Raw genomic sequence first — 17,374 nt, forward strand, 5'->3', positions numbered from 1 at the left:
TTAATAGGGTCACTGGTCAATACATACAGAGCACAAAAAAATTACTTTTTTACGACAAAGTGAGATAAAAACAAGGAAAGAAAAAAGTTCTGCAAAATGTTACTTTCAGTTAATTGTTGTATAATAATGCCAAGATCTAATTTATATAATAAACCAGTCTATGCACCTGTTAGGCAATTGGAATTTAATACCAACTTATTTTCAGCCTGGTGTTGGACGGTGTTTTAAAAACAATACTGATAATAAAAAGCCCTCATTGATCTGAAATGGCAGGGTTAGGCTTCTATTGTCAAAAAAGCTTTCCAATAAAACTACTTGAGTGTTTGAAGATGTCAAACTTTGATGCATCAAAGCCTCAATTATTTTGGTAGCCGAGTGCTGAGTATTGTGTATCTGCCACTGAAGCATTTAAAGGATCTGATGCAGAAGATGCCATGTTCTCTTTCAAAGTCTACCGATGATTGGAATTAAGAGGAGACCCTTTCATTTCACTGACTCTTTAGAACTTGGCAGACTACATATTGTTTATATACACAATGGCACAATTAACATTTGCTTGCCATTGAAACATCAAGTGTAGGACATTTCAAAGTGAAAGTATTAATTATTTCTTTTATTTTCCTTGTCTTGACATGTACACGTTATTTTTTAAAGGTGAATTGTGACTTTTTCATGTTGCATACCTCAGTAGCAGATGTCTATCCACCCGTTTATTGATATTTCTATTCTTTTAACAAAACTAGTAAACATATGGCTCTTGATTGGCTGTAGTGACACATGGTGTCACACGTCAATCAGATGCATCACTTTGTGAAAACTAAAGGAGAGCACATTATTGCTAACATATCTTTTATTACTACTTTTTCTACCTCTTTTACAACTACTATATATGACACCAAATGAAAAAATGGGTTAATAAATTCATAACTGTTACTTCTATTATGTATTATGAACTATAGTGCAGGATGTTTTATTTATCTTAATATGGATGTTTTGCTAATGAACAATGAAGTGATGATATTAGAATTCATTGATTATAAACAACTGGCTGCTTCATTTTCTCTTTTCTGACCTATCCTCCTTCATTTTGGGGGACTTTAATATCCCTAGGGAAAATCCCTCTGACCCTGCTGCTTCCAAACTTCGCTCCCTCTCCTCTTCCCTTGGTCTCTTTCAATGGACCTCCTCTCCCTCCCACCGCAGTGATCACTTCCTTGGTCTGGTCTTTTCACACCTCGGTACTGTCTCTGACCTCATTAATTAACCTTTTCCTCTCCCTGACTACAATCCCCTCTCTTTCAGCATCTCCCCACCCCTCTCACCTTCCCTATCCCCTTAGGTTACTCTCATCTGGAGTAATCTTGACACCAATGATCCTACCACGTTCTTCTCTTCCCTGGTCTCACTCCCTTTCCCCATCCCCACTCTTCCTTGCCCCGATGAGGCTGTCTCCTTCTATAATTACACCCTCACCACTGCTCTTGACTCTGTCGTCCCGGCTGTCACCATCAAGCTTTGTCAGTCCCAGCTTCAACAGTGGCACTCAAAACTTAATCGCTATCTTCAAAAATGCTCTAACAGTGTAGAATGCTCTGGAGAAGGTCACACACTCATGCTGATTTATTCCACTTCAAGTTCATACTTGCCTCTTACAGTTTGGCCTGATCAGTCATTAAACAATTCTTCTTTAAGGCTCTCTATTTCTCCCAGTCCTCAAACCCCTATCGCCTATTCCACCTTCAACTCCCTTCTCTCCCCTCCCCCACACCCACTCCCCCAGAAGTCCTTTCTTGCCCCATCCTCTGCCCCTCCCTACCCACTTTGGATGCTATCTCCTTTCCCTTCTATCCACTTGCTAGCCAACCTCCTTCTTTTCTTCACATCTCTCCTCCTCACCTCCCTCCACCTGTCCACTTGACCTCATCCCTTTCCACCTCTTTTGCTCCCTCTCTCTTGAGGTCTGCTCCTACCTTGCCCACCTCCTTAAGTATATTGTCAATCCTGCTGCATACATCATTTTTCACTCCTGTCGCTCTATCTCTGCTATCCCATTCCACCAGTCCCTACATTGGCTCCCCATGACCTACAGAATTAAATATAAACTCCTCACCCTCACCATCAAAGCTCTCAATCAATCCTCCCTCCCTACATCTCCAACCTTATCTCTACCTACACTCCTTGTTACCCTTTTCGCTCTGCCAAGGACTGTCGACTCACTACTTCAACAATCATCTCTTTCCACTCCTGCCTCCGGGACTTTGCCCGGGTTACTACCCATCTCCATCAGATTAGTCTATACTCTCAAAGGCTTCAAGCATGCCCTGAAGACTCATTTCTTTATTCAAGTCTATTAACCCTCCCTCTAGCTCCCTTGTCCCGGCTTTAACCCCCAGTTGGTACCACCCTATTTGTGTCTTCCACGTTTCTTTAGGATGTAAGCTCTCATAAGCAGAGCCTTCTTTCCTTGGGTTCTCCTTCTAATATTCCATCACCCTCTGTATCTCTTGGCCTGCTTCCCTTGCCCTATTTTCTTAAGCATAGGCCTACTTCTCACTGATTATTTTAGCCATTCTCACTCACTGTCCCACAAATAATTTGATCTGCATTACCATGTTACCTGTATTTTTTATTCATTTGGTATGTCTGATCTTTGTATTTTGTTCATATTTCATGTTATGTGTTATGGATCACTGCTTTTGTATATGTCTTGTATGGCACTGCGGACTCTTTGTGGTGCCTTATAAATAATAGATAATAATTATAAACATTAACATCAGTGGATTACCTTTGCACAGATATTGTTTACAGCTACAGAGTTTACATATATCATGGTCACTTGTACATTTAAAAGACATTATCCCACTTAATTGTACTTGTTGGCGCTGGACTAATCCTTCTTAAATTCATTAAATAAATAATAGATCGGGATTACCAAGTCACAAGCGGGGTTGGTTTGTCGGTGTAAATTGACGATACATTTTGGGTGTACTTGAGAGATCCTTTGGGTTATAAGTTGTGTCATATTGGTTAGGTGTGGTGTACATAGCTGTGGAAGTAGATGTGTTATTTGTTCTTACCAGGTTTGTGTATGTAGGTTGATGGATATGGCATAATTGTAAGAGGTCCTGGTTGATGCAGGTCTTATGTGGAGAGATACCTGAGAGGGGGAATTAAAATGGTAAATGGGGAAGTGACAAAATAGAATTGATTGTAGCGCTATTTGCTGCACAGTGTATAAAAATTGGCAGCACATTTATTTGAGCAATTGACTATAATGCTTTGGTTGTGGAAATATGAGACAGTGCAATATGTTGAATGATTAGAGATTCTTTATTGGAAGCAAAGTATAGATGAATTCATCTGACTAAGTGACCTTATGCAGTTCAGATATCTCTACCCCTACCTTTAATAAGTTGGGATGTATAGAACTTTACATTATAGACATATGTAACAGAGCTCATGTGCAGTGCATTATAACATTAGCTTTCACCTTGGTTACAATTGTGTATAGTAAGTAGAAGAATATCGATATGTGTGTAGTCCACATCATGCAAAACACTGATGTTTGACAGAACATGAACATAAAACACAACTGGTTCTCTCAGTCTTAAGGTCGCGCTACAGCATAACTTTGTTTCTTTTATTTTTTTATTTTTTTATTTTTAACAGACAGATAGAAAACAAAAATAGTGCAATTCATTAATAGCCAGACTTGTAAGGTTTGAGTTGTTTAGATATAAATATATAATAAAAGTAGTAATGTTATATAGAATTCAAATAACTGACATGCTCTATTAATATCATAAAAAGCGGAACATAACAAATATATTTATTAGTAAAAACTAATTATTATTTAATAATTAATACTAAAATAAGAGGACAGAAGACAAGGAGAAGAGGGAAAGGGGGATAAGAAATATTGCACATCTAAAAAGGATGAAAATTTCAGACATAATAATGACAATGTTCCATAAATGAATAATGTCTTCATGATGTATATAATGATGTGACTGATGAAGACATGACATGTTAAAGTAAAAAAATGGTCAATTAAATAAAAAAAAATATAAGGTTTATATTTTTAAAGGAAGCCATGCAGTCCAAATGAATGAAAAGAGATTGCATTTGTCATGGTGATTGAATGTGATTTTCTCCATGTGTGTAATGTACCAGATTAAATTTTTAGAGCAGACTCATATATTTCGATTTATTTACACACTTCTCATTATTCTACCTTTGTAATAAATACATGAAAACTTTGTTCCCTTTCCCTATGAACAGTTTAGGTCTTACCAAGTAATAACCTTTCCAATCCCTCCTTTTGTGCTGTTTGTATAGAAAACAATGGTTCATTTTACACACAGTACTGATACATGGCTGAACAATATGACTGATAAAAATACATCTGGCTTTCTGAGAACCAAGTTTAACCTACAACGTAACCATTCTCTGAGACACATTTCTATTTATTCACATACTTCTCATTATTCTAGCTTTATAATAAAAAGAGAAATGATTTGTTAAATTTTACTGTGTTCTTTTTAACTCTTACCATGCAATTAACCCTCACAATTTATTTCACCAAGAACGGAAAGCCACAATAAACAATGATTATTTTCGCAAAGTGCAATGAATACCATTTTTGAGATAGATGAATGACAGTCATGTGCACTTTCTGGGCCTGAGTCATTAAGGAGAGTAAGGCAAAGAAAAAGGAGTAAATTTGCTCCCGGACAAGCCATGTTACAAGGCAAGGGGTGCAAATTAGGTTATTATTCTGCATGTAAGGAAAATACTGGATGCTTTTTCATGTAGCACACAAATGCTTGCTAGCTTTATTTTACACTGAAATTTAAAGTAGATCTAGGACATGCCCTATCTTAACTATAAATCTGTCCCCACATTTTAAATTTACCTCCCCCTCCAAAGTAACATGGTTTTGCCCTGGTGCAAAGTTACTCTGGGCCTGAATCATTAAGGAAAGTAAGGCAAAAAAAGGAGTAAATGTTCTCCGGGACAATCCATGTTACAATGCAAGGGGTGCTCTTAAATTTATTATTTTGCACATAAGTTAAATACTGTCTGGTTTTTAATCTAGAACACAAATACTTGATAGCTTTACTTTTACACTGAAATTTAAAGTTGATCTAGGAAATGCCCTACCCCAACTATAACTCTGTTCCCACATTTTAAATTTACCTCCCCCTGCAAGGCAACATGGTTTTGCCCAGGTGCAAGGTTACTCCTTTTTTATGCTTTGCTCTCCTTAATGACTAAGGCCCTCTGTGTGCAAACACCACTCCAAACCTTAATAAATAAACCCCAGGTGTACATTTGCCATTCAATATCTTATATTCAAAGACCAGTCTACATACATTGTGCCCTTCTATAATTTGTAAATAAGATATACTACATGCAACCCAAATTGAGGGTTACCCAAATAGACCTTAAATGTGCAATCTCACATATATATATTTTTTTTAATTAAAGCAAGTTTTGTACCTTTTAACATGGACCTTTAACTTGTGTAGTCTTCCTTTGCAAAATCAATGCGAGGGGTATTTAAATGGCTACCACTGCAAAAAATGTGTCTCTCTCCTTGAAAGATTGGTTATTGTTTGTTCCTAGGATAGTATAAGCTGTTCTCTTAGTTTGAGTGACTCAGTCACCAACTTTGAGGTCATGTGACGGCAGAAGTAATAGATTGGAGGAGGTATCCAATGAGTTTTCCAAAGCACCACTGCTCACTACATCATACTATGCTCGTTAGGGTAATCACATGACATGCAGAAATCTGTAAATCATGAATAACAGCTTCAGCAAATCCCTTAAGTAATCATGAACACACCCATGTGTATTTTAATAGGTAACCAGAGTGATTTATGATAAAGAAACACACCTAATTATTGGAGGGAATTGTGCCTTTAATACATTAAGAATATGTATTTTGAAAAAGTAAAATGTCAATGTTATGACAATTGCATATTTAATAGAGTAATTAAAATATAGCTACACTGGCCTGATATTTTGCTTGAATTTACTTGCCCCACTATATGTTATACATGTAGGGCCTGAGTCATTAAGGAGAGCAAAACAAAGAAAAAAAGAGTAACTTTGCACCTTGGCTAAACCATGTTGCATTGGAGGGGGAGGTCAATTTAAAATGTGGGGACAGATTTATAGTTGGGATAGAGCATGTCCTAGATCATCTTTAAATTTCAGTGTAAAAATTAAGCTATCAAGCTTGTGAGTGCTACATGACAAAGCAGTCAGTATTTAACATGCAAAATAATAAACTAATTTACACCCCTTGCATTGTAACATGGTTTGTCCAGGATCAAGTTTACTCTGCCTTGCTCTCCTTAATGACTCAGACCAGTAATTTTAAATGTTAAATTCCAAAATGACTGAAAAAGCAAAGCACCTATCTTTTAACATGGAAGCGTGTTGCAGAAAGATCAAATAGAACGTGATGGACATATTTACGTATATATTTACAATTCAGGTACCTCAGGCATAAGATTGTGCTCAATTATGCATAAGTTTAATATTAATGACAAATAGTAGCATTACTTCCTCCTTAATTAACATTAATTGATTTAGGGCGTTTTCACTTTTAGCAAAGTTTAAGGCATATTTCCAATTTTTTTTTTATCTCAATTCAACTGCAAGTGTCATATTCTGCAATTACCCAGGCATACAATAAAATAGCTATTAAAATAAAACTGTGCTGCTATTCACATTCTATTGAATTTTTAATTCAGAAACTTTTCATATGGCCTAAATTGAGGAGAAACCCCCCCCCCCCAGATCATATAACCATGACCTGTGATAATTACAGTTGGACCGAAATGCTAGCATCAGTTATTTTAACAATATTACTATGGTAATGTCTTTGTCCGCATTGAAGAGATAGAATGATATCAGCATAATGGTGTTTCAAGTGCTAATGAGGTAATTATGGCAGGTCGTCACCCAGATAGCTAAAAACTTGACAAACATTTCTTTGTCCGAAAATATTAAATGTTGTGCCATTTACTAAATATTGCTTCGTGTTGTTAATTAAGTTACCTGTGACCTGTATCTAGTCTTGACAGACAACTCATTCATTTCTTTGTGAATTATTAATATTTAGAAATGACTGATGGTTTTTTGAGACATTTTTTTTATAGTTTTATGTAGTCCAAAGAAATGCATATAACAGGCGTTACCGCCATTTAACCTCAAAACCTTGGATTTCTCATTCAAATAAAAACTCCTGGTGGAAATTAGAGAAATATTTTTAAATATATTCTCATAGTACAATAGAGCTACAGTCTTTTTCTTATTAAGGTGCATTTGACAAGCAACAAAGCACATATTTTTTTTTAGTTTTGCGACTGTCTACCTGTCATCAGTTTTGAGCTTTAATGAATGAGATTATCAAAATGCCCACCGCAGCACAAAGTATTTTAGGAGAAGAGGGTGCTGGTAACATAGGAGGCCTTGATTTGTCCACTCAAATGGTTGTGTTAATGAGGGCAGGGTTGAATGTGACAAGGAGAATTTCTTGACATGAGGAGGGGATTGGAAGTAAACTGGAAACCACAGAGAACTTGATAGTGGAAAGAACAGTGTCCTCCAACAGCGCAGAGTAATGATGTGAGTATTCACAGAGGTCGAAGTGGAATTTAGAAGTGGTGCTATGGAAATGTAAGTGAATGGGGTATGATAGTTTTACAATGACGGTAGTAGGAGAAGTGGTGGTATGCCAAATCACTGTATACTAGTCCACTTTAACTACTGCCTTTGCGGGCCTTTTTGAAAACTGGTGCAAAGGAAAAAAGTGGAGGCTACCATAGTAACCAAGCATATTCTCTAAGGTTTTTAATGCAGCTTAGATAATAAAAGCAAACTACTGTCTGTTATAGGGAAAGTAACCTTTATCCTTATGTTAGTATATGCAAATGGTGAGTAGATGCAAAAATGAAACATGGAATCTGTATATCTATACACTTTAATGGGCAGGATATGAAGGATTGGAAACTTATTACATTGTATGTTCATCATATTGGCAACTCAATGGCATAGGATCATGGTTTTCATTTTCTGAATATTAATAATAATAATAATAATAATAATAATAATAATAATAATAAGAAGAAGAAGAAGAAGAAGAAGAAGAAGAAGAAGAAGAGCATTACAGTGGTGTATATACAAATATTTGCAATATTACTTGCTACTTTGCATATAAAGGGAGTGGATCTGCACTATAAGAGATGTTGTTTACATTATATAACAGACAATACAGGGTTCAAATACAAAATATTACACGGCAAGGTTAAAGTGTGTCACCTAACCCTATTGTCACAATAACCATCCTCTTTTAGCCTTCAGTGATGTCATGATGGTGATTATTGAGTTGCTAGGCCGTTGTCATAAAAGGAACCTTTCACCTGCACAGGTTGGTCTTCATTTACAAAATGCAATGAATGTGCATCACAAAACCCTGTTGTCTTGTACAGTGCACAAAAAAACTTTCCCAGCACATTTCAAGATGCCTGTCTATTCTCAGATCACGGTAGATGCCTCAGCAAATGTCAAAGTTTTGGTGTGGCAGAATAAACTCAAGCAGTACACTGTGCAAAAATTGGCAAAAACCTATAAATTGATAACACCACTGTGCAGATCATCAGTCAGAGACAGCACTCGTCCCGACCTGTCTGTAGTTCAGTCGAGCTTCAAGGAAAAAGGTCATTTGGGGAAGTCAGAGGCAATGCTCTTTGGGCAGTGGAATCAGTCATCTTCTATAGCTTTCCCCTTTACTATCAAGCTGGACTTCATCAAAAGTTAGGGAAAGGGCACAGCCCTGAAGTGTTGGGAGGAGAGACTAGCGACAGTTAGGCAGAAAATTGGACTGTGGAGCCTCAGAGACCTTAGCATTGAAGGGAAAGCACTGGTGCAGCACAACAAGATCCATCCCGTTCTGCAGTACACAGCCCAGGCATGGCCACCTCTTATTGCTGTCTGCAAGGCAATCACAAGGACAGTGATTCACTTCATCTGGGCCTCCAAAATGAACATAGTAGATTGGATAGTTAAGTACAAGGATGCTCTCAAAGGTGGGAAAGAGATCCAAGATACCCCCATGCGAGCATTCTTTGTTTATAACTGTATCCGCAGGACTCTCTATGAAAGGGACAATGGCTCTGCAGGCAATTCCATGACTTTCTTTTTCCTCCTGCATCTTTGGAGGTGCCTATGCTGGGATAATTGGGATAGCACCATCCCTTAAAACTGAGACACTCCCTGGTTATACCTGGATGTGGCCAAATTTGTGACAAAGCTATATCTCAGGCAAGTTAACTTATGGAAACTAAAGACAATCCACATACTCACCAGAACTAAGCAGATGCAATGTTTGTCTGGGACAACATGGCCTCCAATGGGCTTATTAACAGACATAAATTTCTGGCATGGATGTCTATCCAGGGGGGTTTTGCCCCTCAGGACATTCATACACTCCAATAAACTGTGCAAACTTAGACATGATGCTTGTTGCCACAGCAACGAGGAAACATCTAAGCACCTGTCTTTCAGACTGTGTCTCTGCACAGGCATTGTTGGGTGACCTGGAACATGAATTCAGAGACAGTTTGCCCAGGAACTGCCTATCATACTGGTCAGTACTTTATGGACTATTAACAGTCACCACCAGTTATGGGGCAATCCAGAAGGCCTGGTGCCTTATGAACTGTGTTAAGGACTCTTTATGGCTTGCAAGGAACTGCCTCACATTGAAAAGGGGAGAGGATGTCTATTCAGGACTGCCGCAGGCAAATCCACTGTTTGCTAAGAGAACATTCTATCATGGAAACTCCTAAGGCAGAAGAGACTGAACACCTCTCCATCTCCCACTTCTCCTTATATGTGTTTGTTTTTCAACAAAGCCTTGGACCTGTGGTCCCCCCTCCCTTACCATCCCTCCTTCCCCCCATGACACTGCTTGAACTTTGTTGATTGCCTTGCCCTATTTATGTATCTTACCCTTACAGGTGTCTATCAATAAAGTACCTCTCCTCTCACACCCATTGCTCTTTGTTGGAGCAGTTGCCTTGTTTAAGTGATGAATGAATAGTGCAGTACTTGAAGCATAATGTCGGATGTCATATAGTATTCTATATGTCTTGTATTGTGCTGTAAAGTATGTCTGATTTATGTTGCATGATATATTGTGTACATGGTGTATTGTTGTTTGTATCTTTATTTCATTTAGTCATCAAATCAGGAAATCTAGGTGGCGCTGCCCAATCAAGAGGTAAAGCCCACATCCCTATTGCACTTTGGAAATGACCTCCAGGAGAGGCACTGATTTTGTGGGCTGGAACAGTATGCGTTATATTAATTTGATAGCAACTAGTGTCATCACTGGGAAACTGCCTCAATAGAATTCTTGGTACCTAATTTATATTCGTGATGTAGTGGTTCCTGGTGAAATGACATTCTCAAGAATGTCAACCAACAAAATCTCCACTGTGTATAGGAGACAGGTCCCTTTCAGACATACTTACTGTGTGGCTGCCTCAACAGGTATCTTTTAAATTTATCATGTCAAACTATTTGTAAATTTTAATGTTCCAATGAAAGCAATTCTTTCTAAACATTCAACATTAAATAAAATTTGGGGCAAAATGGAGCATATCAGTTGTATGTAACATCTTAAACAAAAATAAATAATTCTCCTACACATAAAAATATTGATCGAGCTATAAGTGAAAAACATAAGTGCAGTCGTCAGCATTGCTGTCAGAAAATTAAGCCTTGAAGTTGAGGTTATAAATTATGTTGAGTTTGATATATTTAGGATGCAAGTTGTCCACTTTAAATAAAGATGAGCTTCTGTTGGTGTGTTCTACAAATCTGTTAGCTTTTCCTTTTCTTGAATAGTAAGCACAATGTTCAGGAATGCCATATGGGATTTGTTTTTATGAGTTGATAATTTGCATACATATGTAAATGTTAGAGATATATTATAGCATGTCAATTATTTCTTTGTTTCTGTTTACATATGCCAAAATTTCCTGTTTCGTTGGATGAAGATATTAAAATTTACACTGTTGACAATCAGTGATGAAAACCATAAAGTATACCTTTTACTCTCTTGTCAAATTGCAACATGTATTTGAATTAATTTACTTGACAGTTGTAGAAAGTTGAAACAATGAATTTTTTTGCACAATGTTTAATTATTAAAGGACAATGAACATTGTTTAGAGAAGAGTAGGCACCTTTACAGTCAGGAAGGCAAGAATAAGTAAGCAGATCTTAGTGTAGTGGCCACAATAACCAGGTTAAACATTGTTTTATATAACTTCAGGGAGCACCCGAGATGGCCGCATTTTAACATTGCTCCCTGTCAAGATTCCTGAATTCTAACTCATGTTCCAACCTGAGATGGTTGTTGAGAATAAAATCATAAGATCCTGATGTAGGAAGCACTTAGGATCACAACTGCCTGCTTTTTTGGGATCCACAGAGCCATTTTTTATATCCCCGCAGTATGTCAAGCTTTTAATCCACTCCGGACAATAGAGATAGCCAACATTGAGGACTTATCTTGTGTGACACTGCATGAGAAGGATTGTATGTGTCCCCCATGCTCATTGGTACCATTGACACTTGCAGCAGAGATAGATGTGATCTTCTAAGTGATCAGCTCTCTCCAACCTGGATCTGTCTTCAATATAACATTGGATTTGGCTGAGACTGATGGTCACTAGCCAACTTGCTTGTGCAGATCTGGTAGATCTGGTATAGTTATCAGAGGCACAACGCTGGAGATCTCATTGGACTTGTTAAAGAGTCCATGTTAGATTCCAGGTTGAGAAGTAGAAATGAGGATCCGTCCAGTTAGGCCCAATGTTTGATCAGTGAACACTGATTGGATACTCTGCTGCACATTTGAGTCATGTTCTATGTGAGGCAAACATCAGGAACACCTGCGTTGTACTACTGGAGGTACCAAACTGGCAGAATATCCACTTTGATGGAGAAATGGGAAACTTATCTACATCCTTCTGAAGTCTGGATCCGATCTGGACCGTCTCCATAGGCAGAGCCCTGCACTGGTCCCAGTGCTTACTATCATATCATCATCATTTATTTATTGTTATAGCGTTACTAATTCCGCAGCGCTGTACAGAGAAAATTTGTCACTCGCATTAGTCTCTGCCCCATTGGAGCTTACAGTCTAAATTCCATAACATACATACACACAGGCAGATACACAAAGTAGGGTCAATTTTGATAGCAGCCAATTAACTTACCGGAGGGTGGGAGGAAGCCGGAGCACCCAGAAGAAACCCACGAAAACACGGGGAGAAAATACAAACTCCACACAGATAAGGCCATGGTCAGGAATTGAACTCATGACTCCAGTGCTGTGCTGCAGAAGTGCTAACCACTGAGCCAACATGCTGCCCCATAGCAGTGTTCCATGACTGGAGAAAACATGATACAGTGCAGTGGGACACATTATCAAACTGTATGTATAATTGGCCCATTCTACTGCCACTGTATTGAACGCAAGGTGAGAGTAAATTTTTTGCTTCAAGTTTGCTCACTTCCATGGCAAAGCACAGGAATGTAGTTTAAAGGAGAGATCCCTTTATCCTTGTGGATCTGTTTATTTCACTCTCCCAATACAAATTAAGTATTGCTGCAGAATGCTTATATACTACAGTTTCTGGTGACTCCCTGCTTACCCCATGATTTCTAACACTTAATTTGTGGGCAACAGCTGGGGTAACAGCTGTCAATGCGTCTCACTCATCAAATATCAGGAACATTGTGGTGATCTGTCTAACACCTTAACAATCAGTGTAGACATAGAAAGGGACACTTTAAAACTCACACTGTGTCACTCACCGGACTGTGAGTGCTTCTTCCCGGACATTTAGGAACCGTGGCCGTCCTCCATCCTGAGGGACTGCGCATGCGCAGCCCTTTCTAAACCTTCAGTGTATGTTCCTTTAACTTAATTGGCAGATCAGGCAACACTCCCTATATTAAGCACCTGTGGTCAACACCACGTAGCCTGATCTTGGAGTCTCATTCCCCATGAGTCTCTGAAGGTGTTCCTGTGTTTCCTCGTTTATTCAGCCCAGCTGATTCCTGTGGTTTCCAAACCACTTCTACCTCTGTGGTTTCCAAACCACTTCTAATACTGTGGTTCCCATACCACAGCTACCCCTCTGTGTATCATCGTGACTGTGAGCTGATTCCTATCCGCTGCCTCCGTGCACTACAGTCTTCTAACCACTTCAACTCTACCGTGTATTATTGGGACTGTTAGCTGATGCCTATCCGCTGCCTCCGTGCACTACAGTCTTTCATCCACATCCACTCACCTGTTCATCATCGTGACTGTTAGCTGATTCCTATCCGCTGCCTCCGTGCACTACAGTCTTCAACCTGCAACTCGTCTGTGTTTCATCATCGTGACTGTTAGCTGATTCCTATCCGCTGCCACCGTGCACTACAGTCTTCAACCTGCAACTCGTCTGTGTTTCATCATCGTGACTGTTAGCTGATTCCTATCCGCTGCCACCGTGCACTACAGTCTTCAACCTGCAACTCGTCTGTGTTTCATCATCGTGACTGTTAGCTGATTCCTATCCGCTGCCACCGTGCACTACAGTCTTCAATCTGCAACTCGTCTGTGTTTCATCATCGTGACTGTTAGCTGATTCCTATCCGCTGCCTCCGTGCACTACAGTCTTCAACCTGCAACCCGTCTGTGTTTCATCGTGACTGTTTGGCTGATTCCTATCCGCTGCCTCTGTGCGCTTCAGTCTTCAGTTCTTGTCAACTCTCCCGTGTTTCCTTGAGGCTGCTGCCACTATTGCTACCCGCTACTCTCCGTGATCAACAGTTCCAGTTCAACTCTGCTCTCCCGTGTCCCATCGTTACTGCACCTGCTGGTTGCTATTGGCTACCTCCGTGTTTCCGCAGAGACCCGCTGCTGCTACTCCTCAGCGCTACTCATCCATCTACTGCTGATCCGCTCTCCACGCTTTCCTGTGTTCCCTGCTGGTCTACCTACCTGTGCGCTGCACCTACTAGACCACCGCTTCACCCATCCAGGGACTTTGCATCCTGCCGGCCTCCTGCCGTTCAGGTATCTCTGCACTCCTGTCTGACTGCCTGCTTCTGAACCACGGTATGCATACTTCTCATTGACTGTGCTGTGTATTGCATACCTTGCTGGACTGTGTTGGTTCTCCTCTGGAGTCTGCTATCCGCTGAGTCTATTGCCATCATTGACTGTGTTATCTCGTGCTGGATTACTTCAAGAGACTTTCTATATTGGCAGTGCTGTTCAGTCATATATACATATATATTGTGCATATTACTGTGGATCAAAGTTAAGGTGCCCGTGTATATCTTGTGTTGCAGTCTCTCCCCGTGCACCTCCTCACATATATATTCAGTGGTACAACTTGCTAGTGGCAGACCACTGACCCCTGTTTCCAGTTTCACCTGTTCCAGTATCCTCTCACATAGCAGTGGTACAACTTGCTAACGCAGACCACTGACTCCCTGGATACCTCCACTTGGATTCCATTCCTTCACTCAGACAGCGGTACAACTTGCTATCCGCAGACCGCTGACTCTCATCACCTCCTCATTTCTGTTGGACATTCCTCCTCACTATAGCAGTGGTACAACTTGCTACCGCAGACCACTGACTACCTTCACGTGTCCTTTGTCCATACAGTTCCTCGTGTATTATTACCTCCATATTGCCAGTGCTGCTAGTCATAGACTTTCCTGAGCATCTCATCATCTGCTATTTCCTGTTCCGTGATCACCCTGCTACCAGAGTACCATATTACCACCTATACTGCTCTGGTAAGCCTATCACCTGGTGATCCCTGGGTAAAGACTCCTAGTGCCCGTGACAGTAAGATCAGGCCATGACAGACCCAGATACGGAACCTACCGCTAAAGAGATGCTGCAGCATCTGGTCAGCCGTGTGGAGCAACAGGATGCTCGCCAACAGCTGTTACTTCAATGTTACCAATCGTTAACCTCCCAAGGAACATCTGGACAGACTGTTACAGCTAATATTGAAGCTCCTGTGCTTTCCTCCATTTCCCCAGTGCCATCCCAGGTGTCTACAGCTCCTACGCTTTACCTGCCTACTCCGTCAAAATATGACGGGGACCCCAAAACTTGTAGAGGTTTCCTTAACCAATGTTCAGTCCATTTTGAACTCCAACCTCAAAATTTTTCTACCCATCGTTCCAGAGTGGCCTATCTTATCTCATTGTTTTCTGGACAAGCCCTGGCTTGGGCCTCCCCTCTGTGGGAAAGAAACGATCCAATTCTACAAGATAGTGCCAAATTCATTTCCACGTTCCGAAGTGTGTTTGATGAACCAGTTCGTGTGACCTCCGCTGCTTCCAGCATTCTTCGTTTGCGACAAGGCTCCCATACAGTAGGCCAGTATGTCATTCAATTTAGGATCCTAGCCTCTGAACTTCAGTGGAACACTGAAGCATTAGTTGCCGCCTTCTGGCAGGGGCTCTCCGATAAAATTAAAGATGCACTGACTACCCAAGAGCTTCCTTTGTCACTAGAAGATTTGATCTCTCTTTGCCATCGTGTAGATATGAGAGTTCGTGAAAGAGAGTCTGAGAAAACAACGGCTGTCAAAGCACCTCTTCGTTCAACCCCTCAATTTCGTCCAGCTCCACCCTCTGTGATTCCCATGGAGATAGGACGTTCCAAATTATCTTCAGAGGAGAGGAAATGAAGAGTAAAGAATAGACTCTGTATCTATTGTGCTGATTCCACGCATATGCTCAGCTCTTGCCCTAAGAGATCGGGAAATGCCAGGCCCTAACTAGTTCTGGAGAGGTGAAGTTAGGGTCCCTGGAGTCCTCTCCATCGTCTATGAAATCTAAAGTCTGCGCTTTTGATGTTACAATTTCCTTTGCTACCAAATCCTTTGAGTCACAGGCATTGATTGATTCCGGAGCAGCAGGAAATTTCATTTCTAAATCACTAGTGAATCAATGGTCCCTACCAGTGATCACTTTAAAAACACCCATTACTGTGACGGCTATAGATGGATCACGTCTCATCAATGGTCTCATCACCCAGAGTACGTCTCCAGTAACTCTTCAGATTGGTGTACTACACCATGAAGAAATTTCGTTTTTAATTCTTCCAGTTACGACAAGTCCGATTGTCTTAGGCCTTCCATGGCTTCAGTGTCACTCTCCCCAGATTGCCTGGGGCACCCCTCAAGTTACGTCTTGGGGGTCTGAATGTCACCATCGTTGCCTTTCCCAAGTTATTCCTCTTAAAGTACAGCAATCTTCCATCTCATCTTCCTCCCCGGGACTCCCTCCTCAGTATGCTTCATTTGCCGATGTGTTTGATAAAGCTCAGTCTGAACGTCTTCCTCCTCATCGTTCTTGGGATTGTCCGATCGACCTTCTACCTGGCAAGACTCCTCCCAGGGGTCGGGTCTATCCTCTCTCGTTACCTGAAACTCAAGCCACATCTGAGTACATACAGGAGAATCTCCAGCGTGGGTTTATTCGACCTTCCACCTCTCCCGCTGGAGCTGGGTTCTTCTTCGTCAAAAAGAAGGATGGATCATTACGCCCTTGTATAGATTTTCGTGGACTCAACGCCATTACTATCAAGAATCGGTATCCCATTCCGCTGATCACTGAGCTATTCGATCGCATCAAGGGAGCTCGGATATTTACTAAGTTGGATCTTCGTGGTGCCTACAATTTAATTAGAATCTGTTCCGGTGACGAATGGAAGACCGCGTTCAACACCAGAGATGGGCATTACGAATATTTAGTAATGCCCTTCGGGCTGTGTAATGCCCCCGCTGTTTTCCAAGGCTTTATCAATGAGATCTTTCGGGACTTATTATATGTATGTGTCGTTGTCTACCTGGACGACATATTGATCTTCTCACAGGACCTGCCTTCTCATCACCAACATGTGGCAGAGGTCCTCTCCAGACTACGGAAAAATTCATTGTTCTGTAAATTGGAGAAATGTTCATTCGAGTTACCTCAGATTCCATTCTTGGGGTATATAGTTTCCGGAGTTGGCCTGAAGATGGATCCAGACAAAGTAAATGCTGTATTACATTGGCCTCAGCCAACTACTCTTCGTGCCATCCAGCGTTTTTTAGGTTTTGCCAATTACTATAGACGCTTCATTCAAGACTTTTCATCCATTGCATCTCCTATTGTGGCCCTGACTCGGAAAGGGGCTAATACTAAGCAATGGTCATCTGAGGCTCTCCAAGCCTTTCAAATTCTCAAAGAGTCCTTCTCGTCTGCTCCCATTCTTCGA

This window comes from Mixophyes fleayi, chromosome 1, assembly GCF_038048845.1.
Source record: "Mixophyes fleayi isolate aMixFle1 chromosome 1, aMixFle1.hap1, whole genome shotgun sequence".
Lineage (NCBI taxonomy): Eukaryota > Metazoa > Chordata > Amphibia > Anura > Limnodynastidae > Mixophyes > Mixophyes fleayi.